Source organism: Schistocerca gregaria, chromosome 7, assembly GCF_023897955.1.
Source record: "Schistocerca gregaria isolate iqSchGreg1 chromosome 7, iqSchGreg1.2, whole genome shotgun sequence".
Taxonomy (NCBI): Eukaryota; Metazoa; Arthropoda; class Insecta; order Orthoptera; family Acrididae; genus Schistocerca; species Schistocerca gregaria.
This window is the reverse complement of record NC_064926.1, coordinates 230,369,412-230,394,104: the sequence shown is the minus strand read 5'-3', so window position 1 is coordinate 230,394,104 and position 24,693 is coordinate 230,369,412. Positions and strand designations below refer to the sequence as shown.

Sequence of the window (24,693 nt, the reverse complement as noted above, 5' to 3'; positions counted from 1 at the left end):
CCTGCGAGCTAACTACGAGACGCAGGGCAAAGATGTGGACCACGCGGAAACTCCTCTCTCAGCGTGCTAGAAAACAAAGGAAAAATAGAGTCAGCGGCGAGATAGTGCAGCCAAGTGGACACCAGTGGGATCTTGTCTAAGGCATTCTTTGCAAGTGGTTCAGGGAATACGTAAAAATCAGCCATTATCAGCGACTGACATAGCCTATATTGCAACGCTGACTTGTAGAGCTCAGCTTACGACGAAGTCAATTTGCTAATTCAGGCTCGTATTAAAAATTTGTTACGAAATTGACTTTGTTTTAGGATTTTTCACTAAAATACTTCTATGGTGATCTTTTTTGTTGTCACACTTACCATACGTAAACGCAAAGGCTGTGTAAGAAATGCTCCCGTGCTTTCTCAAGACAATATCTTATACATGAAATTACACAACTTGCCATTAAAATTGCTACACCAAGAAGAAACGCAGAATGATAAACGGGTATTCATAGGACAAATATATTATACTAGAACTGACATGTGATTACATTTTCACGTAATTTGGGTGCATAGATACTGGGAAATCAGTACCCAGAACAACCACCTCTGGTCGTAATAACGGCCTTGATACGCCTGGGCATTGATTCAAACACAGCTTTGATGGCGTGTACACATACAGCTGCCCATGCAGCTTCAACACGATACCACAGTTCATCAAGAGTAGTGACTGGCATATTGTGACGAGCAAGTTGCTCGGCCACCATTGACCAGACGCTTTCAGTTGGTGATAGATCTGGAGAATGTGCTGGCCAGGGCAGCAGTCGAACATTTTCTGTATCCAGAAGGGCCCGTTCAGGACCTGCAACATGCGGTCGTGCATTATGCTGCTGAAATGTTCGCAGGGATCGAATAAAGGGTAAAACAACGGGTCGTAACACATCTGAAATGTAACGTCCACTGTTCAAAGTGCCGTCCATGTGAACAAGAGGTGACCGAGACGTGTAACCAATCGCACTCCATACCATCACGCCGGCTGATACTCCAGTATGGCGATGACGAATACACGTTTCCAATGTGTGTTCACTGAGATGTCGAACACGAATGCGACCATGATGATGCTGTAAACAGAACCTGGATTCATATGAAAAAATGACGTTTTGCCAATCGTGCACCCAGGTTCGTTGTTGACTCCACCATCACAGGCGCTCCTGTCTGTGATGCAGCGTCAAGGGTAACCGCAGCCATGGTCTCCGAGCTGATAGTCCATGCTGCTGCAAACGTCGTCGAACTGTTCATGCAGATGGTTGTTGTCTTGCAAACATCCCCATTAGTTGACTCAGGCATCGAGACGTGGCTGCACGATCCGTTACAGACATTAGAATAAGATGCCTGTCATCTCGACTGCTGAACCCACGGATTCCATATTCTGCTAACAGTCATTGGATATCGACCAACGCAAGCAGCAATGTCGCAATACGATAAACAGCAGTCGCGATAGGGTACAACCCGACCTTCATCAAAGTCGGAAACATGATGGTACTCATTCCTTCTCCTTACACGATGCATCACTACAACGTTTTACTAGGCAGCGACGGTCAACTGCTGTTTGTCTATGAGAAATCGGTTGGAAACTTTACTCATGTTAGCACGTTGTAGGTGTCCCCACTGGTGCCGACGTTGTGTGAATGCTCTGAAAAGCTGATCATTTGCGTATCACAGCATCTTCTTCCTGTCGGTAAATTTTGCGTCTGTAGCACTTCATCTTCGTGGTGTAGCCATTTTAATGGCCAGTAGTGTAGATAGGCATTAGGGGTAAATCTTGAAAAGAACCATCTGATTTTCTAACTGTACTGACCTTTTCCCCAAGATTTCGCCGACGTAGGTGTTCAACACACCTCTTGTAACCTGTGCCTGTCCACCTCATCTTCCCGCCTCCATCACCTGCTCCCCACTCTTTCTCTTAATCTCCTCCTCTCCCTCTCTTTTCCCATTTTCTCCACCCCTTCTCTCTCAGCATATCTTCCTCCCAATGCCTCTGACCATATCCTCCTGCCTCTCTCTCTTTTCAGCTCCTGATCCTCCTGTTCCACTCCCACCATTCCATCACCACTCTACACCTTCCACCTGACTCGTATATCTCCTCCAACCCTTTTTCTGTCTCTCCCCTTACCCTGTGCCGGATGTCGCGGCCGAGTGGTTCTGGGCGCTTCAGTCTGGAACCGCGCGACCGCTACGGTCGCAGGCTCGATCCTACCTCAGGTACAGATGTGTGTGTTGTCCTTAGGTTAGTTAGGTTTAAGTAGTTCTACGTTCTAGGGGACTCATGGCCTCAGATATTAAGTCCCATAGTGCTCAGAAACATTTGAACCATTCGAACCTTACCCTATACATCCGCTCTCTCATTTTCAACCTCTCCCCAGCCACCCTCATTGGCTTCTGTAGCCCTTGCAGTACAGTTCAATAAAGCAGGCTGATACTACTCCCATAATATGGCTGTCTTACAGGGCAGGCTACATCATTTGTTGCCTCTGACTTACAGGACGCCATGCGAAGCACGTCGTTGAGGCAGACCGATACTACTACAGAGACAATATACATATCCTGCAGGGAAGTCTATACACTAAGAACAGGAAAAAGCATGTTTTTGCAGTATTGCCGCTCCTATTGGAGCTAGGAGGTTATAAACCCCACAGTGCTGTTTTTATGTCACATTTGGTTGAAATCGATCCAGAAGTCGTACATCACTGACATACATTCATACATACATACACAGGGAGAATCATCTAAAATTTGCACCGCAAATATTTCAGTAATGAAAGGCGCCATTTATATGCGGATGTCAGAGGCAGTGTGAGCAGCGCATAACAGATGGTTATGAGTTTCAAATGTGTAATTATTTAAAAAATATACAAATATTTCAATGGAACAGTGCCTATTGACAGCACCATAATTGAAGTAGACTAAATTAGGTCAGGAGTGGAGTAGTGCAAGTAGTTCACAAGATATCGCAGTCTGGGCATTGTAAATACAAACAATTGCTGGTTTTACATTGCTTTACAAACGAATGTGAATTTCATATGGGTGTGTATGTGCAGCCTTAAACAGGCGTTAAGTCTGCGGAGGTGTCCTGTTGATAAATGGGACATTGCACAGAACAGGCAAAAGACAAACAAAGGTAAATGCGATATCTCTGTGGGATATGACACGAAAGAATCACTTAATCCTCGAAGCCAGTGCTCACAATGACCACCACTAGCGTCAATAAGGGCTTGCAATTTGCCACGCAACGATTGCTGCATTTCTGAGGAAATTACAGCGCAGGCAGTAGTAATACGACTTTTCATATCAACTTTAATTGTTTGAAGAGACTGAAAAGTTTGACGTCTTCTGGCATATCTTTCGGCGTATACAGTACACGAACGAACAGCATACTTCCTACTTTCATCATAAAACATGAGCATATCTGCTTGTTATTTCGAATTGCGAAATACCATCTTCCAAGGATATCCTAATAGTCCACTATCACACAGTAAGTGTGAAGGACCGTAGCAGTGCAGTAGCATAGAATCTAACAAATAAGGTGGAACAAACAGCTGTCGGTAATTACAATGTTCGCAATACGATAAGTCGCAAACTACTTGCACTAATTTGCTCCTAAAAACAGCACTAACATCTTCACTTAAGGTACTTTTAGGATTTTACTATCAACAGACATTGTTCCGTTTAAAAATTTATAACTGTTGAAAAAACTGCATTTTCGTCAGTGTCTCAAAATCTGTGTATTGGGTACAAACATGCGACCTTGCCTAACAGTTAAGCTCTGTAACAACCACGTATCCATAGTTCCTTCTACGTCCGATGTGTTGACGATGCGAGTGTTAGATGACTCATACTGTTTATAAATCGCAACACCAAAAAGTAATTAATGTAAATTAATGAAATTTTGGGAATGCATTTGTCTGGACCTCTAAGAATCATTCACCAATAAAAAGACGCGAAACGCATGTGGCATTTGACTAATATCTAGTTGCGTAGACGGCCCGCATATACAAGAAGACAGTAACTGTAATAACGTAGAAGCAACTGAGGAACGACAGAAGATATCAGAACAACAATTTTCAGTATATTCAACGTAACCATCTACGTGTATCATGTAAATGAGCGAGGAAGAGAGCAACCAGATTGTTATAGGCAGCTAACAACTGGCGCCGAGATAAACTTTCAGTTGCGGTGCTTAACTTGAAACTGAGGCCAAGTTCTTATCTTCATTCACACAGGAGATTAATCTAGTAGAATCAGATGAATTATTAGTCATAAATACAAAATGCAACTGGAAAAATGTTTAGAAGAAACCTACTTCCCAAGCTATAGCATTCCTAAGACCATTAACAATATCACTAATTTCGATTCAAATTAAAGGAGGATTCAATGAATCGTGTGGGTCACAAGCGTTTAGACGCTTGTCACGTATCTGTGGTAAATTTGTGAGGAAATATCAAATGACAACAACCATGCTATGCTCGTTTTAATTATTATGGAGGTGAAATTTTATATTTGACTGACGCCTTTTGGCTGCATTTTAACGTAATTCTGCCACAACTTGTACCCAGATGTCAATATTTTCTTCTGAAGAGGACGTTTTTACAACCGTTTAAACCATGGTAAAGGGGGTCTTAATAAACACTCCACTTTGCTACTGACTGACTCTTGATTGTTTCTACAAGAAGATTTCATCCTACAGTCGCTGCTCCAGCCATGTGTAATATTTAGAATGGTAGTTTTTCTGGGGTGGGAGAAGGGGGGGGGAGTGCATCGCTTTGCATTTAACCAGCGAGACCGGTAAATAAGAATATTACCTCAGTGTAAAAACATAATAAAGCAATGCAAAAAAAAAATACCTCGACGACGGTTTACTCGCACCCTGAGGCCCACGCACTAAAGTCGCGCACGAAAGCCTGGAGTCACACCGACGGGAATGCTTTACGTGGGCTGGGACGATCAGGTGTGACATACCGATAGGCTTCACCGCTCCATCGCTCCGTCATCTGCTATATTCGTCATTTGGTGACACCACATATTCAACATTTGTCACGCAAGTTTGGGGTATTTTCCGGTATCTGCGGCCCCATATATTAAGCTACTTGTCCCAGTTATTTGCATCACTTCAGGGGTTTTAAACGTTGATGGGAACAACCCGGTATATAAAAACGCGTAAAGATTTCGGAATCGGCTTTCTCTAAAATGGCAGAGAGTTTGTCTTTACATATGTTGAAGCTGTAGTCATGCTTTGCACATCTTGCCAATATCAGTAAACCGGATGAGTGGGAGCGCACGGTCCCCCAGTCAACCGTGGGTGTTCACCTGGACTAGTGCCCAGGGCCTGGTCCCCTTGCATTCCGAGTAGAGACGTCTGTGACCATGATATCTATATCAGGGTTTGAATCCTGTTCTCTGCGAAAACGAAAGGAAGAATGAACGAAAGGAAAGTTTCCCCTTTGGCGTTGACGAGGTTCTTAAGGAATTCCAGGTTAGGATTGTACAAGTGTGGAGAAAGAAATCTGTCGAAGAAGTCATCTGGGATTATATTTAATCGGTCCAGGGAACAAGAGGGAAGCAAATCCTGCATGGATTTGGTACCTGTCTAGAATACCAATTATGAATCGCGTTCATCAACCACAGTGTCACCTTACTCGGTTCCTAAGAAACGAGTTGTCTTTTGCCCGTCATTTGATCTCACTGATTATTGCTTATCGGCTTATACGACGAAATTTACCAAGGCAAATGCCCACAGCACACTATGTGGAGTGCACTACAACCATTTTGTAGCGGTTTTGTTTACGTCTTGTTTCCTGAAATATGGAAGGTATTTAACACAACTCAGAGTGTTGAAACAAAAGGCAAAACTAGTTTCCTGGGTAACAGACAAATTACGCGTCTGTATTCAGCGCTTTACATCTGGATGTTCACTTGCTGAACATAAACTGCGATGCATTCCGGTGCTTGTTGTTTGAAGAAATTAATACGAAGGAAAACTTCATCAAGGCAATAATGTATAGTGAACGAAAAGGTTTCAGGGAGAGGCGATGACATATACACGACATTAAATGCAGTTTGAGGATAAGAAATTGTATCACTGTAAACTGAAATGAAAATCTTTTATGGAATCAATCTTTGGGAACTTGTCAGTGTTCCGTCATTCATATCTGTGGTATAAAGAAATTTTCGTCATCTCCGAGTACTAATAAACTCTTTAGCAGTCAGCTTATTATTTTAAAAATAAAAAAAAACTTTACTTACAATGAACACCAAGGTATTTACCCACTAATTTTGAAGACATTTCGTTACCCTGGTCTAGAAAGAACAAGAAAGTATCAGATTTCAGAAATTTGATCCTGTGTTTGGATAAAGTTCGTGTCAGTTTGCAGCTAACATTAAAAATACACAAAATTAAAAAGATCACATTAGAGTAGGGGGTCTCAATTGTTTCTTGAAGTACCCCATTCGTCATCATTCTCATGTTTCTTGTTACTATTTCCCATAATGACCACTGAATGTTTTCACACCCTGTTTGTCATATCTGCTTAATTGTGTTTGCAAGATACTTACGTTTGAGCAGCGACATTTTTCTGATATTTGTAATTCAGTATGGAAGTGTCATATTCAAAAGGCAGAAACTCCGGAAGAGGAGAAAGTCCAGCGCATACTGCTGGGGTCTGAGAGCGGAAAACGCCCATGTCACACGCTGTAGAAATGAAAATTAATTATGTCACCTTACTTGTTTCGTGTCATAAATGTTTGCTTTAAGGTAGCCGCTATGCATAAAATGACCGTTTTGTAGGTAAATACGTCTTGACTGCTACTTCCAGTTTAGACGCTGACGGAGAAACACCGACTTATTCGTATAGGCTGCCTGACTATCCTGCTGATTATGACGGTTTCGGCTGAGCGTGCTTCCTGAAAGAAATGTAGTCGCTCGTAGGCAACCTATGACTGCTAGCCTGAATTGTATGTGTTAGCAATTTATCATCTGTTAAGCTAGCATCCGGCCAACCTCTACTACTGATCAAATTCACAAATTATAGTGTCGACCACGTGACGATATGGGATACAGGCCATGAAACAGAACAAGATACTGGCTTAGCCAGTAGTGTTCCTGTATTTGGCACTGGCCTATGAATTTGTACCTAATTGAATAAATCCTTCCGATGCATTCAATGTTTCTTGACAATACGGTAGCCGGCCGCGGTGGTCTCGCGGTTCTAGGCGCTCAGTCCGGAGCCGCGCGACTGCTAAGGTCGCAGGTTCGAATCCTGCCTCGGGCATTGATGTGTGTGATGTCCTTAGGTTAGTTAGGTTTAAGTAGATCTAAGTTCTAGGGGACTTATGACCTAAGATGTTAATTCCCATAGTGCTCAGAGCTACACTCCTGGAAATTGAAATAAGAACACCGTGAATTCATTGTCCCAGGAAGGGGAAACTTTATTGACACATTCCTGGGGTCAGATACATCACATGATCACACTGACAGAACCACAGCCACATAGACACAGGCAACAGAGCATGCACAATGTCGGCACTAGTACAGTGTATGTACACCTTTCGCAGCAATGCAGGCTGCTATTCTCCCATGGAGACGATCTAGAGATGCTGGATGTAGTCCTGTGGAACGGCTTGCCATGCCATTTCTACCTGGCACCTCAGTTGGACCAGCGTTCGTGCTGGACGTGCAGACGCGTGAGACGACGCTTCATCCAGTCCCAAACATGCTCAATGGGGCACAGATCCGAAGATCTTGCTGGCCAGGGTAGTTGACTTACACCTTCTACAGCACGTTGGGTGGCACGGGATACATGCGGACGTGCATTGTCCTGTTAGAACAGCAAGTTCCCTTGCCGGTCTAGGAATGGTAGAACGATGGGTACGATGACGGTTTGGATGTACCGTGCACTATTCAGTGTCCCCTCGACGATCACCAGAGGTGTACGGCCAGTGTAGGAGATCGCTCCCCACACCATGATGCCGGGTGTTGGCCCTGCGTGCCTCGGTCGTATGCAGTCCTGATTGTGGCGCTCGCCTGCACGGCGCCAAACACGCATACGACCATCATTGGCACCAAGGCAGAAGCGACTCTCATCGCTGAAGACGACACGTCTCCATTCGTCCCTCCATTCACGCCTGTCGCAACACCACTGGAGGCGGGCTGCACGATGTTGGGGCGTGAGCGGAAAGCGGCCTAACGGTGTGCGAGACCGTAGCGACAACATCGATGTACTGTGGAGACCTCACGCCCCACGTGTTGAGCAATTCGGCGGTACGTCCACCCGGCCTCCCGCATGCCCACTATACGTCCTCGCTCAAAGTCCGTCAACTGCACATACGGTTCACGTCCACGCTGTCGCGGCATGCTACCAGTGTTAAAGACTGCGATGGAGTTCCGTATGCCACGGCAAACTGGTTGACACTGACGGCGGCGGTGCACAAATGCTGCGCAGCTAGCGCCATTCGACGGCCAACACCGCAGTTCCTGGTGTGTCCGCTGTGCCATGCGTGTAATCATTGCTTGTACAGCCCTCTCGCAGTGTCCGGAGAAAGTATGGTGGGTCTGACACACCGGTGTCAATGTGTTCTTTTTTCCATTTCCAGGAGTGTATTTGAACCATTTTTTTGACAATGTGGTAATCCTGGTTGGTATGTTTTATAAATGTGACTGTCATCACGGCTTCCGGAACCTGGAGGAAATGGCGGCTTTAGCGTTCAGTGGTTCCCAGTAACCGCCAATACAACGCAACGATCTGCATGCGTAGGCGCGGCCGCTGCTAACGCCGGATCATTTGTTATCGACAGCTTGTGTCGACGTCAGTCACTGCCCACATTCCACGTAACAACGGCCTACGTGTGCCTACGGACTACTAACATTTGGAAAATGATCCTCGGCTACTCTTCGCGAGCCAAGCTCGCGTTTTCCGTGTCGACTCTGAATGTGAATTACCCTTACTCCCACCAGCTGAAGACCTGGACTGCCTACTTTTTATGCGTGGATGCCGCTATGTCATTATTTATTCAAAACGGTATTGGCATGTGCGCCTATAAGTTATACAGCCAACAAAGTATAGCATTTGAGCAACCACAGCAAGTACTATATGAAGTGGTATCTGTTCTTTCGGATATGTCAGAAAGAACAGATACCATCTTCATAAAGTTAAGGCTAACCGGCCACTGACCTCCTTCTTATGTGCTGGATGCATACGCATTGCCCGAAATCTTACGGGACTCGGTAAGATTGACTGCACCGAGTAATGAGTGTAATAGGCAGGGGCACTACGAATGTAGTGTGTGGACATTAAGTTGGGAATGTGGGTCTCACGGGGAGCGTGCAAGGGATAAATCCCTGCAGTCGCGCTATCCTCTGTGTCCTCGATGGCTCAGATGGATAGAGCGTCTGCCATCTAAGCAGGAGATCCCGGGTTCGAATCCCGGTTGGGACACACATTTCCAACTGCCGCCGTTGATATATATCAACGCCTGTCGGCAGCTTGGGGTCTTGATTTAATCATCATTTCACAGCAAGTACTGTTTGTTCACTTTAGCGTTTAATTTGTGTTGTGTGAACACGGACAGAATGAAAGACTGTAGGTGATATACTATGCTGGTACATAGCTAAATACACTCGTATAGAGTGACGTAAATCTTGTCAGGGTGACAAGTGCGGTTTAACTGCGTTATGTATGTAAGAATGTTCGTTTGAAAAGTATAAGACTTGTAGTTGTCAAGCGTATGCATTTTTTCCTTGATTTACAGCTCCAGAAATGCTTACAGAGGACGAGAAGATGTAAAAAATTGTAACGCAAACACTTTCAACAGTCACACAGAAAACTACTGTAAAAGTACACGACATAGTATTGAAAAAGCATAAAAATAAGAAAGCGAGATATATGCTTTTATAGGATGCTGCGAGTGAAGAGTAGAGAGTAAACGAACCTGAACGAAAGCTTGTTCATGACGCTGCCTATGATGATTACTGATTACTAAGCTGTAATCCAAAGTGATTGTGGGAAAACATTTCACAGTAGTATCTAGCAGTCACGAAGTACCTTATGTAGGACTACAGACTGATCACTGTGGATGAAAAACAAATCGATTATCTCTCTTCGCATACCCAGCAGCAATCAGAACAATGTAAAATGATTCACGTGCACTCCTCAACGCTTACCTGGAAACCATGGCTGGCCCGTTATAAATTTCAAACAGGAGTGTCTCGGAAACGGATGCCATTTGTAAACTGAGAGGTATTTTTTACATATTATAACAGTTCGCCCAGAAAGTGTCGATCACAAAGCGAAACTGCGTCATTTGAGATCTAGGTTGGCCCCACAACCTAACTTTTCTTCTCATTTCGTTTCTACTAATGTCTTCTTCTTACATAATTTGGAATTTCCCACCATACTCGGAAGTGAACATTTCCACAACTTTGTGTTGTACAAGACGGCATTGTGTTCATTTGTGAATTGATTTAAAGAATAGAAATTTGCTAAACCAAGTCCTTGGCCTTTGAAACAGTACAACCAAAATAAAATAGGTTTACGAGAAAAGTTGTTGCTTTCGTGTCTGCACATGAAACTGAGTTCATTGATTTTTCTTTACAAAACTACCTTACTCTGTTACAATGATTCGCCATCTATAACGTGAAATATCTTGCGGGAAAGAGATAGAATCGTTGTATTAATGCCGGTCAAAACAGTGCCAAAGTTGATATTTCGATATACATAGCACGATACCCTTGCATTGTCTCTAATAATAGTATTTTAAAAGTAATATTTTCGTGAACTTTTACCGTTAGGACGATGAATGTATGAGCAAAAATCAAACCAAATAAACTTGGTAGGTCTAAGCCGAATTTTTGTGGAGATAAGCAAGAGATATTACACGAATGCGAAATGCATGATGGTTACACACTGGTTTCTGGTCATTCCTTGATTGCTACAGTTTTGCGTGACAGTAAAAACGGCAAAGATACACCCACCGCAAGACTGTGCGATGGAAGACGATTCTTCTCCTCTCACTACGATATGTAGTAAACTTTCTGCTCCATGTAGCCGCCGTGAACGGAGGTCCGGACGACAATGAAGCCTCCTGGGGAAAGAACCGTAAAATCGAAAGCACGGTGGCCGGGGGTGTGGACTCCACATTTTTATGGCACTTTTACTCGAAAGAAAATGTCCAGCATAACAATAGGGGGCTGTGAAAGTAGCCGCCGTGGGCTGCCGGAATGGTCCGAAAATCTGGAAACGTGCGAGCTGTGGGCGCGGCGATTCTGTGGAGCGCGAAAGCGGAGAACGTGTGTCCCGCCGTAACGACCCGCCGTTGCGACTTCTATCGGAAAGGGATTTTTAGGTCAACGTTATACTTTCCTTCCTGCTGTTGTTTGCGTGTGGCTCTTCCAGTAATACGGAATGTTCCTTCGTTATCATGTGGAACTGTTATGGGACAGGAATTGCTCGTATTCTAAAAATTATTCGTAACCTTTACTGTTTTTGCCAAATTAACACGGACTATGACCTTAAACTTTAGTTACACAGACGTGGGATACGAGATAGTATTCACATTTTGACTGGCTGGGACAAGAGAACTTCGGGGTCGTTTATGAAGTGTCAATTCACGATTCAGTACGGCACGTTATAAAAACAAAACTGCATATCTTAAGTCACTATCATTTTATGATAATTCCACATTTTATAAACATAAAACCACTAAACAAATGGCATTGTCATCACAATACAACCTAAATGGTCAGAAACAAATTGACTATCTAGTATTCAGTAGGAAGGGAAATACTGAATGTCAAAGTAACGTATAAAGATGTGCCAAGTTTGATATTAAACTCTACTGCTGTAAGATAGAATTGAGTTTCAACCTTCTCAAAAAGGTCTCCGAAAGTTAGCGTATAGGTATAACAGCAAAACTGAAGATCAGTGGAGATGTTTCGGAAGAATACCCTTAACAAAAGTTTGGATCCAAGAACTAGAACATTGTACTACTAAACTCAGAGTAAAATGTGATTCACTGGTACGCAGAAAGAAACTGTAAATGTGATTCATATGTGATTCATTAGTGCCGAGAAAGAAATTGGAAATGGAAATGTGTGAAAGTCGATTAACAAATAGGAATTAGACATGGTGAGAAAGAGAAACAACTGCTGAAGCAGTTCTACGAGCGAGCGACAGTATAACAACAAACAGTTGTAACCTACTGACCACGACTTCCAGAAAAACTCCGACGCATCTATTTTGATCAATCTATCAGTTTCGACGTAAAAGATTATGCGGTCCCCAGCGTGTTACATATGGAAATTAGAATATGTGCTTAAACAATAGCGACAACACCTTTTAGCTTCATGGTTTTATAGATGATTTAATTGTGCACAAACAGAATTAAAACTAGCCTTAAGCCCAAACCTGCCACATTTGTATTCACTTTCTAAGACAAAAAGTAAATAAATAATCAACACATTTAAAAATAATAAAGTAGGTCTAGAGCCATCACCAACAGCAGACTTGGTCAGCTTTAGGAGCGCTGAAACGTCCCTGACAGACCTGGCAAATGAAAATTCAATAGAGCTAATAGTCAATCTCTGTGAGGACATATGGAGAAATGGTGTACGTACCATCTTAATGATAGTCCACACAGAAAATTACTGTTACACGAGACTACTAATGCGAAAAAGGTCACCGTGTGTACAGGAGCATACCTGCGTTTCCCATTCCACGCAATATCCGCTCCAAGACAAAAGGAATTGCATTTACAGGTTGGGGGAATACGGAGCCATTTTCAGAAAATGGTGTTCGAGTCTAGAACAAATTTTCTACCCCTGAAATAAAAGATGCAACAGAATCAGAGGATACAGCTACGCGCTTATATTAGTTAGTTAATTACTTAGTTTCATGTTCCATATATCATTCTGACGATAAATAGAAATGATGTGGAACGAGCCAGTATTATTATTTATAATCTGAAAGAATTTAGACTGGATGATGTATCTAGGAATAAGAAATTATAGTTCATGAACGTGACAGCAGAATATTAGAGGTAAAAGTGAGGGTCAGACAAGGCCTTGGACCTTTCATACTTCTTTTTAACTGGGTTTTCGAGAAATCTATCAGATAAAGAAGAAACATACTATCAGAAAAAAGATCAAATGAGACGGAGTATACAGGGTGATTCCGTAATGATGTTACCAATTATCGGGATAATGGAGAAGGGTAAATGTATCAATCGGAAATAAGGGACCACGGGCTGGAAACGACGAACTCGAAAGTTATAAGCGAAAACCATTGTGGTATCTCTGAGAGTGGACCTCTTCTACTGCGAGCTCTTTGCTTTCCATGTTGTGCGAGGAGGCAGTATGGACGAAAACAAGATAAATTTAGATTGTAACAAAAACCCAAAATACTGGGGTGAGCCCCATTCAAGGAAAGTAAGAATGTCTTGATCGAAGTCTCAAGCATTACAGACAGGATCTCAAAACCATCGGGAAAACTATCCCTAAACATGGAAAATAAGTTCTGGTGTTAGCCCATGGTCTGCAGAGCGCTACTTCGAGAAGAAAAATGTATGATAAGTTTATTTAGAAGACAAGAAAATTAAGAAAAGACGTATGTCAATCATGCGATCCAAGAGGATGTTTTCTAGTGAATACTAGTATAAACTGTAATCGTTTAAGAACTTACTCTGAACACCGGGTCGTGCAACTTTTCAAACATGTTACAAAGAGATTTGTTTCGCGTGTACGCAGCCCATGTCCGCTGTCAGTCTGACATGGTTCTGATCTCAAACATTTTAGTTTATACCGTGTTTCAAACGATAAACCTCCTGTTTGCTTGATATGATCTCTTTGACTCTCTAGGTGTGCTGATGTAATATAAAGCTCCTGTGCTTCCAATTGAGTTTGTTGAAATTTTGTGATATTTCGAGTGTTACTCCTATTATTTTGTAGCGAAGTAGCCAGATGATGATGGGAAGGACAGAAACGTCGCGCATTTCTGACGTACTTAGCTGGAAACCTGAGAGCGCTTTATTGGTTTTTGTTTTCTTGCCATAGGATGGAAGATGTACTTTAGATTCAAGGGTAGAAGAGTTATAACTGCGTATCGCGAAGAAGTTTTCAGATTTGCTAAACATAGTGTCTATAATCTGAGAATATCATTTCTTACATTCGGCATAACCGACTAACGTATAGACAATGATATCTAATATGTCGTCAAAGCTCATGGTTAGTTACACTTTCTTGTAAAACTAACATAATCAGGTCTATATTCATTGTCCTTTAGACTTTTTTGAGTATGTTTTGAGGTGAATACAGACAAATGCAAGGTTAAAGGAAATTTGTTTTCAAGGGATATGGGATGTCGTCGAATATGATAAATCATCCAATTCGAAGCAAGGAAATACACTATGTTGGTGGTGGTAGGTTAATGTGCGGCCAAACTCATGAGGTCGTCGGTCCCTAGGCTTACACACTACTTAATATACCTTAAACTAACTGACGCTAAGGATAACGCACACACCCATGCCCAACGGAGGACTCAAACCTCCGATAGAGAGAGCCGCACGAACCGTGGCAAGGCGCCCCAGGCCGTGCGGCTACCACGCGCTGCTGGAAAAACACTATAGGAGGTGTGTAAAAACATGCGACAGAAACTTTACAAATTTGTTGTTGACATCAAAATGTTAAAAAAGGTTCCTATGGACATGAGTCCGAAAGTACTTGGTTAGGAAAGCACGAGAGGATTTATTACTCAAGACAAAAATATGATATACGGAGTGTTGTAGTGTCATTATGGGAGCAGTAACAGCCGAGTGGCTTGGTCAGGGCAACTCAGTGACATCGGACGTGGACTAGTCGCTGGATGTCACTTACGTAACAAGTCCATCAGCCACTTTTCAACGCTTCTAAAGCTGACAAAGTCTACTGTTCGTGACCTGATGGTGAATTAGGAACGCAGAGGAATAACCATAGATAAAACAAGACTGGGCACAACACATGTACTGACAGCCGGGGACCATCGAGCATCGCGAAGGTTGTCTGAAAAAAAAATGTATGAAAGCAGCGGAAGGAATCACTCCTGAGTTCCACTTGGCCACCAGCAGTCCAGCTAACACAATCACTGTTAAAAAGAATGGGGCGGAATGTTCGAGCACTTCCTCATAAGCCACATATTTATGTAGACAGTAGTAAGTATCGCTTGAGATAGAACAAAGAGCGACGACACTAGACAGTAGATCACTAGCAACTAATATTTAAGAGTAGTGAATCAAGCTGTTTCCTATGTCAGTCCAATAAACGGGTTTAGGTTTGGTGAATATCTGGAGAGCCTTACTTGCCATCACGTGTATTGCCAGCAGTGAAGCCACGCGGGGAAGCCATTCGATCTAAGACGCCTTGCCGCGGTTCGCGTGGCTCCCCCCTTCGGAGGTTCGTGTCGTCCCTTGGGCGTAGATGCGTGTTTCTGTGAGTGTGTGTGTGTGTGTGTTGTCCTTAGCGTAAGTTAGTTTAAGTTAGATTAAATGGTGTGTAAGCTTAGGGACTGATGACTTCAGAAGTTTGGTCCCGTAGAACTTGCCACAAAGTCCAAAATCTAGCAGTGAAGCACGCAGGAAATGATATGCGCTTCTTTTTCGTGGCTATGATGTGCCCCCTTATTGTGCTTAAGAAAAAAGTTAATGCGGAATGGTATAAACACATTTGACACCATTCTGCGCTGCGTACAGTAGGGAACCTTTGGGACGTTTGCCGTTTGCATCAGTATGGCACTACATTCTATCATAATGCAGCATCTGTGAGGCAGTCTTCTGTAGACAATATGACGAAATCATGTGGCCTGCCCAAAGGCGTGATTTCAACACAGTGGAATACATTTGGGATGAGCTACAACGGCAGCTTGGTTCTAGACTTCAGCGCCAAACATCAAAGATATCTGCGGTTTTGGCTTTTCAAGAAGGATGGGCTGCCGCAACTCCACAAACATTCAGTCACCTCACCGAATATGCCCTCAGCATGGGAAAGGCCTTAGAAACGCGGAGGGTGAACATACTACATATTAATGTTTACTAACAAGTATCCGGATACATCTGATTAGATACTGAGTTGGGGAACTACCGCGCATAAACCACATCTGAAGCAGCTCATCTCTGAGAAACAGGATCTTTGGTCGTCCGGTAAGATGTTACAGGAAGAAGTAAGGGTCAGTGAGATGATCATGAATGACTCTGTTCTGTAAATTGAGGCTGTATGTTTTGATGTCTATCGTGTCGCACTTCATGAGAATTTTTCTTAAGCCAGCCGTGATTTTTTGGGTAATTAAAGTTCCTATCATGTGAAAATCCATCCTCATTAGCGATTAAGGTTGCCCAGAAAGCTATGAACCCCATTTTTTTTTCTCAGCCGAAAGCGATGCTACGAATGCGAAACATTACGTATGTATTATTTAAAATCTCCTGAGTAAGCGCGCAAAGTTTCCGTCACTTCCGACAGATAGCGTAGCTGCAGGACAGTTTCAAAATGGCGTTTGTAGATTATGTACGTTACAAGCAGCGTGCCGTAATTGAATTTCTCACTGCACAGAGAGAAACTGTGGGTAATATTTACAAACGCTTGTGGAAAGTCTATGGAGCATCTGCCGTCCACAGATGTACAGTTAGTCGCTGGGTACGGAGGGTGAGGTCATCATCAGAAGGCGGTTCGGTGGAATTCCACGATTTGCAACGGTCGGGAGACCATCCACGCCTGTCACACCTGACAACTCTGTCCTAGTGCCCTCGGACTTCCACTTGTTTCACCCACTGAAGGATACCATTTGTGGAAAACATTTTGAGGATTATGAGGAGGTAATCCACATAGTAAAACACTAGCTCCCCTACCAGGGCAAGGATTGGAACCGACAAGGAATATACGCTCTTTTTCGCTCTGGAAGAAGGCCATAGACGGAATGGAGACTATTTGAAAAATAGGGTGTGTAGATAAAACACCGTGCTTTCGTCTGCGTAATTCCAACTATGTTTAGTAAAGAATTGTTGAAGAAAAAAAGTGAAGTGCATTACTTTCTGGGCAACCTTCGTACATGGTCAGAACCGCAGAAATGCACCACACTACACTAATATGCGTTCAAAGATAGGTCATCAAGCTGATAAAGAGGATAGAAGATTTTCATGGCTCAAAACGGCTCTGAGCACTATGCGACTTAATTTCAGAGGTCATCAGTCGCCTAGAACTTAGAACTAATTAAACCTAACTAACCTAAGGACATCACACACATCCATGCCCGAGGCAGGATTCGAACCTGCGACCGTAGCGGTCGCTCGGTCCAGACTGTAGCGCCTAGAACCGCACGGCCACTCCGACCAGCCGAAGATTTTCATACAAAATGTTGCAGATAATTACGTTGTTAACGCTTTCCCGTCTCTTAACTCTCCTTGTACTAGGTGATGGTGGTTCATCGACAGTACGAAGATCCCGTTCAAATTCATGCATTCGTACATCGTATGGTCTCCCACCATTTACAACTCTCTTGTCAAATGAACCTGCCGATCCCGCGTGTTGTCGCAGTCATACGAACATTCATGCAGAAGGTAACTGCCTTCTTGGGCAGCGTTCAGCGTAAAGCTGACCCAGCGTTTCCATGTGCTACGCCGTAAGTGTATTTCGTATCCGTCATTTCAGACACTGAATGCATCGTTGTGACGTTTTGCGTGAAAAGTTACTGTTTTGCGACAATCACACGAAACAAAACGAATGCTGTGACCAATTGTACATAAGAAAGCGAGTAAAGGTGCAGATTTGAGGTGAACTGTACAACTGCCACTACAAGGAATTCCTTGCACACCTTCCTAATGAAGGATTTTAGGACCCATGTTCACATGATCCATTTCTTATCTTTTAATGTCAAGAATAAATGCATAAAGTTCTTTACACATGTTTTTACATACTCTATACAGTATGTCTCGCAGCTTTTGGGTCAAATCGAAATAGGAGATAAGTGGGTTCACAACCGATTATATTGAGATAGTGAACCAATGGTCGGAAATTCGCGTTTATTGTGTCATGGACACAGAGCGCACCGCATAAAGACAACATAGTTCATAATAACTGTTCCAACCGACCACCGCCAGTATTGCAACGGCGCATGCATTTCTGTGGCACTCTAGCAAAGATCCCGGGTGTCTGTGATACATTGTAAAAGGTGGGGGGTGATAACAGCGTACACAGCTGACCATCAGACAGACATACTACACACAACTAAACTCACATCGTGTGTTTCATGTGACGGTCGCAAGTTCGCACCGGCGCGGTAATCTGTGCCGCACGCACACCACAGTCGCTGGTGTCAGTTGTCCGTCGCATCAGAAAGCTTGTGTCCAAGGTGTGATGCGTTACTGTGTGCATTAATACGCACTCACCACGAGAGTAACGTGTAGTGCGGCAGGATGTAGTGCACGTAAAACAGCACGAATGTTTGTAGGACAGTTTTCCAACAGGCGTCATCCTAACTGGAAAAAGGTTATCTCCGTGGATACCAACTTACGATAGACGGGATCGTTTACACCACACAGCGCCGGCCAAGGCTTTCGCTAAAGACATGTCCGAAAATCAGACTTTTGAGAGTGATGGTAGATTTTGTGGCCGACCGCCCAGCAATAAGTCCCGGTCAACTTATCCTTGAGACGCACACTTTGAAGGACACAATATGAAGAACACAGGTGGAAAGTATATTACACTGCTTTCTTAAAGAACGTGTCCAAACACTGGAAAACAAGCTGATACGTCGCAGTGCTGAACTTCGCACAGTTTGTACACTTCCCTTATAAGGCCTGACTCACCCTGATGGTGTTTACAACAGCAGCAACAGCCACGTCTGGAATGAGGACAATTCCTACGCCTCACCCCCCCCCCCCCCCCCCCACCTCGTTGGGCATCAGTAACCATTCTCTGTCAATGTATGAGCGGGAATTGTCCAAAGTCTCCCAATAGGACCTATTTCTACCTCCCTGTTTCACTGGCCCTTGTATGCCTGTGAGAGTTACTGCAGCTGTTCATGGAGACTGTACCCCTTGTTTTCCACCAAAGTATATGGTTTCAACACGACAGTGGACCAACCCACTTCGATGTTAATGTGCGAGAGTTCCCGAACAACATGTACCCCCATCGTTCGATTGGAAGTGGAGGTTCTGTTCCAAGATTAACGCCGTTGCCGGATCTCACATCTCTGTGGGGCTGCCCCAAGACGTTGTTGTGTACAGAAAACCCCCGTGGATACGGATGAAGACTTGCTTGCTGGGGTCCAAGCTGCCTGCCTCCTGGTACAAAGACACCAGGGATCTTTGAGAGAGTGCGGCAGAACTTCGTGCGCCTTTGACAAACATGTATTGAGACTGGCGGTCGTCACTTTGAAGAATTACTGTGAGCTACGTTGTTGTTATGCGGTGTTCGCTGCGTATGCCCATAAGACAACAAGCTTCTGTTTCCCACTATCAGTTCCCTAAGTCTACATAATCAGTTCAACCCGCAGTTACTTTTGTAAGGCGGCTGTTAAAAATGTTTAAGTATTAAGTGTACAGCAAAACTCTTACTCCATATTATCAGTTGTCAGAAATCTAGTTTCGATATGTTAAGCTGATTATGAAATATGAAGGTTTGACCCATATTGTACCCGTAATCAAAAACCGTAAATTTTGTCGTCTAATATACAAATCACATACTGTTTCTATCATATGCTAACGAGAAAAAGCGATGTTATTTAATATACTGTTGAGTTTCTTACTATCCGAACAACACTAATTTACAAAAATAAAGCTGGCGTGGAACAGCAGCATGATGTTTTATCATAGGTATTCTCATCGTGTTCTCTCGTGCGGTACCCTCAATTACGAGTGAAGTGGACGGTCTGTGTACACGCAATACATGCCATGCCATTAATTTCTATGTCGTGACGTACACGTTGCTTCCCACCCTCCGCACTCAAACCCCCGCCACACGCACACATACGTACGTACATGCTCTCATACAAACAAACTGGTCACTGGGTGTACAATCACAGTCTTCTGAAGTCTTCTGAAAGCAAGATCCAAAACTAAAGAGAAGCGAACTATTCTCTTCGGAGTCGGCAGTCAAATTAATCAACTTTGCTGTTTAGGTTGCAGGAAGTTCATAAATGGAACAAGTCAGTGTAATCAGAAGATAAACAATGGGATAAATAACTGCTCTGGATAGTATGCGCATGTCAGCATTTGATACGACCAGGCATAAAAGTATCAGCGTGCTGGTGTAAAAGAAAGTGCTGGTGAATAGAACGCTTAATCCAAACGTTTTTTTTTTTTTTTTTTTTTTTTTTGTACGACATCACAGTGATGCAAAGTGAATGCAACTACAATCAACAATAACGTTCTTATTTATCATACATAGATCTCGGTCATCCGTGCGCAGCTCCTAAGTGATGGTCCAAACGTAACACCTGAACTTAAAATGCCACGCATAACGTTTCTAGCCAATGGCTACAGACATTAAGTCGATCCACACAGCCTTGTCGACGAACACAAGTAAGCAAGATTAGCAAGAAATAGACAAACTGCTTCCAACAGTGCGCTTACCTTATGTTGGGGTGCCTCCAGTCTTCTATAGTGGTCGCAGGATCCAGGACGTGCTAGGATCCACTAAGGACAAGGTGGGTGCATTACACACTGCAGGCGTGTACGAGGTGGGATGCGAATGTAGAGAGGCACACATAGGCGAGCCTGGCAGGCCAATAGCAACGCGCATACTAGAACACGAGCGCTATATTCGTATTGGGTAGCACAACAAACCTGCAGTGGCAGAACATCAGCAAGAATGCGGAAAAGAAATAAAATTCAGCGAAGGCTGTGTCTTGGCCAAGCAGCCGGTTATGACGAAACGCAAAATCACAGAGGCCATCGGAATACTCAAACACCTTAATAACATGAATAGAGAGGATGGTCTAAGGCTTGCCCCATCTTGGCCGCCAGCAATCAGAGCCCAACAGACCGCAGTGTCAAGACGAGGCATGAACACTACCGGCGAGTAACTGCCGCCGCGCGGCCGACATCAAGCGTTTGGTAAACAGCAGCCAACTTTTCATTCAACGGTGAGCACCTTACACGGCACATGACACAAGAGCCAATAGACAATAGAGGCTACGCTCTCCCTCCATCGCAATAACGTAACAAAATAAAGTTCCCTCTCCTTCTTCCTTAAGTGACCAATGAACCGAACTATCTTTTTTAAAATTGTGACGCAGTGAACAGTAACAACAAAATCTAAGGGATTCTGCATAGCTATAACACATCTGTAGACCCAGAAGAAGGCCGCTGCAACCGTGGCCAAAACTTTGTTGTTGTTTTTGTAAGTCCTCCGCAGCAGTAGTTTTATACATTATAACGCGGTACCACACCCAGAAAACTCTTATGTTGACTGACTCTGGCCGCGGAAGCGTATGTAATTATAAGACATGTGTGAAGACACATCTGGATGTTGAAGCGTGAGGGGAGTAACGCCGCACTCTCCTGCATCGTGCTACGTGTCACGAAGCACATTTTCGTTATCCCAATACACTTTGCCTTGGTGTAGGAAAGTCCCGGAATTATTTGTTTTTGTTTACTTAGTGCATAATTCGCTGCTGGATACACGTATTATAAGTGTGGTATTAAAAAATAAATAAAAATACAAAATGCGAAAAAAATTTCCACACATGATTTTCCCACATCACTCCTAATCCCTTTGTAAGTAGGCTATTTAGGTTTTTATGTTGGTAACGCCACGTAGTGGTCTGTATGAAAATCCCTGACTGTGCTGTGTGCAATCTGTGGCTGATTCGCATTGTTGGAATATTTGCTACTGTAGGGTTGGGCAGTTGGATGTGAACCAGCCCGTAGCGTTGCGCAGTTGGAGGTGAGCAGCCAGCAGTGGTGGATGTTGGAAGAGAGATCGCAGAATTTTGAGAGCGGACGATCTGGACATGTGTCCGTAAGAAAAAGGAAATTTGTGAGACTGGATGTCGTCAACTGCTAAATATATGATGACTTTTGAACACTATTAAGGTAAATACCTTGTTTGTTGTGTACCAAAATCTTTCATTTGCTAACTGTGTTCATCAGTAGTTAGTGCCCTCAGTAGTTAGAATCTTTATTCAACTGGCAGTATTGGCGATCGCTGTATTGCAGTAGTTCGAGTAACGAAGATTTTTGTGAGGTAAGTGATTCATGAAAGGTATAGGTTATTGTTAGTCAGGGCCATTCTTTTATAGGGATTACTGAAAGTCAGATTGAGTTGCGCTAAAAAAAAAATATTGTGTGTCAGTTTACTGTTGATCAGAATAAGTAAAGAGATAAATGTCTGAGTACGGTCAGTTTTGCTCAGGTTTTTGACAATAAAATAACGTAAGAGGTTTTCCAGCACTGACATTCGTAAATTTTTCCAAGGGAACGTTTCATCTTGACTGCGAGAGGCCACGGCAGCCAGGCGTCGCGTTACGAACCGTGTCCTCTTTTGCGCTCCCTGACCTCATTGTGTTAGCCGGGATGAATGTGTATTTTTAGGCGGTTTTTCACATCGCACTTAGTGAATATTGGTATCCTACTCTCGCCACAGCTGCGCGATTCAGCAACGCTTAGAAAACTTTCACTCGCTTTCACGTGTATAACACTGGACACAGACAGTTGAGGTACACATATTCCCTCCCAGAGGGTAACGGGGTGGCGGCTGAAAGGGCATCTGGCCACCTGTTAAATTAATCATGACAAATAAATTAATAAGCAGCTGATACCCCGCCGATGCGCGACGAAGTCAGCTTTGTTGGTCCCTAAACTGTCTGTAAGTCACATAGTTTCCGTCTGTACTCGTTCTTCCAACTGAAAAAGAAATACGGCGGAACATATTGATGCCAATTCGTTATTCATACCTGATTTTTTGCTTTTACCAGCTTTTGCTTTTGTCATCCATCTGTCTCATGCACCAGATCAACCTACCAGTGTTTCTTTCCCTCATTCGAAGCAGAACAAGGGCTCCCCATGTAGTCTACATTTTGTTCTAACACCTCTGAGAGAAAAGAAACGGTGGCTTTACCACATATTCAGGCTTAATTTCAGTGGTAACGTTCACACAAAAGTGTGTACTGATATTTGTTCCCATTTGCATGAGAATGAGCATTAGATTTTCATCTTGCAAAATCAGCATCCCAGATTTAAGAGGAACACATGCTACAATTTTTATTTACTTTAATTATCTCCTTAATATTGTCAGATTAAACAATTATTTATTTCACCTTCGTCGGGTAGAGGAATATGATCCACTGAACACTGTGCGTTCCATGTTAATTCCACGGAGAAATGCTACGGAAGGAGGGCGGAAGGGCAGGCCGCCAGGGAAATCAGCCAGTCTTTTGTGATGTCTCCCCGCGCTGCCCCACGCACGCCGGTGGAAGAACCCCACGTGCGCGCGTCTCTGCACGGTGAAGTCGCGTCCTACTGCGGCTTCCTCCGAGAAATGTCTGCCAGCCAATTTCTGCGAGTTCAGTTTTCTCTTCCCCAGGGCGAATCCTTGCAGAAGCCTCGCGTGAAGGATCGAGTTTTTGATAGGACATTTAAAACGACATTACCAACTTCCTCTCGCTGTTGGATGCTGTTGATACCTAACACTTTCGCATTTCAGTTGAGAAAAATATACACGAAGCCACCCAGAACATAAATTAAAGAATCACATTGCGCCATATTTTCTGACATATCAGAGCAATCTTTTTAGGACTGGAGATATGGAACTTTGCATCATATTATTATTTATACTGCAGACGATATCAGACTACAAGACGCGTCTGCTAGCATTCCAAAACAACATTCAGTACTTCTAAGATTTGCCTTTTTATTCGAATAAATGTACATAGATTCCAGACACGAAGTTGTAGTTTTCTCCTACTTTCAGATAAATGTGTGGCCAGTTGAACAGAATAATTTTCTGTTTGATAAGCTCTGCTTAACAAAAATATCTCGCTCTGTGTCTACTCAATGCACCCAAATTTTCACCTTTGAAACGTGGTTTCGTTATTCTCTTCTCTTCATCAGCGCCTAAACTGTGAGTTGCGGAGGTCTAAACAGTCGTAAATGGTCATCCTTCTTGATATCTGTTTTATGTAGAAAACAATCTGCTTAAATAGGATTTGTATTTCATGTTCCCTACTGTACGGAACAGCAGTTTCTGGAATAGTCTACTCTCATTACATACTGTTCTCAAATACTAAAGATTTTAATGCTTCTTATAAAAGTAATAACTCTACAATTAGAATGAAAGGCTACGAACGAAGCCTTAGAATTAAGAATTGTTTACGATAGTGCTGCACTCTTCCATTCCTCATGTCCATTCTATGCATCGGAGAAACTATGGTGTGAATGGAAGAAAAGTTAACGAGAGTTTCAGAAGTGTTCTCTTGTCTTTCTTTTCCATTGAACCAGATTTAGCCTCAGTAGCTTGTGACGCGGTACAGCTCTTTTCTTTACATAAATTAACTAGAAACAATGCGTTTTAAGGCAACGCTTGTAACAACTAAAAGTAAACGGATTATGCAAGTAAACGGCAGGACTGTATTTCAAGTGCGAGTAGGTATTAAAAGGAATCCTAAATATATTAATCAAAATTATTACGTTTGCCTAGGTCATCTTG

The 24,693-nt window shown here is 43.2% G+C and overlaps 1 non-coding gene across 1 annotated transcript; it reads left to right on the top strand.

Moving 5' to 3' along the window:
• The first annotated feature begins 9,391 nt into the window (after nucleotides 1–9,391).
• On the top strand, nucleotides 9,392–9,466 carry Trnar-ucu (transfer RNA arginine (anticodon UCU)). Its single transcript has one exon. It is a non-coding gene; the product is annotated as a tRNA-Arg (tRNA).
• Nucleotides 9,467–24,693: the final 15,227 nt, after the last annotated feature.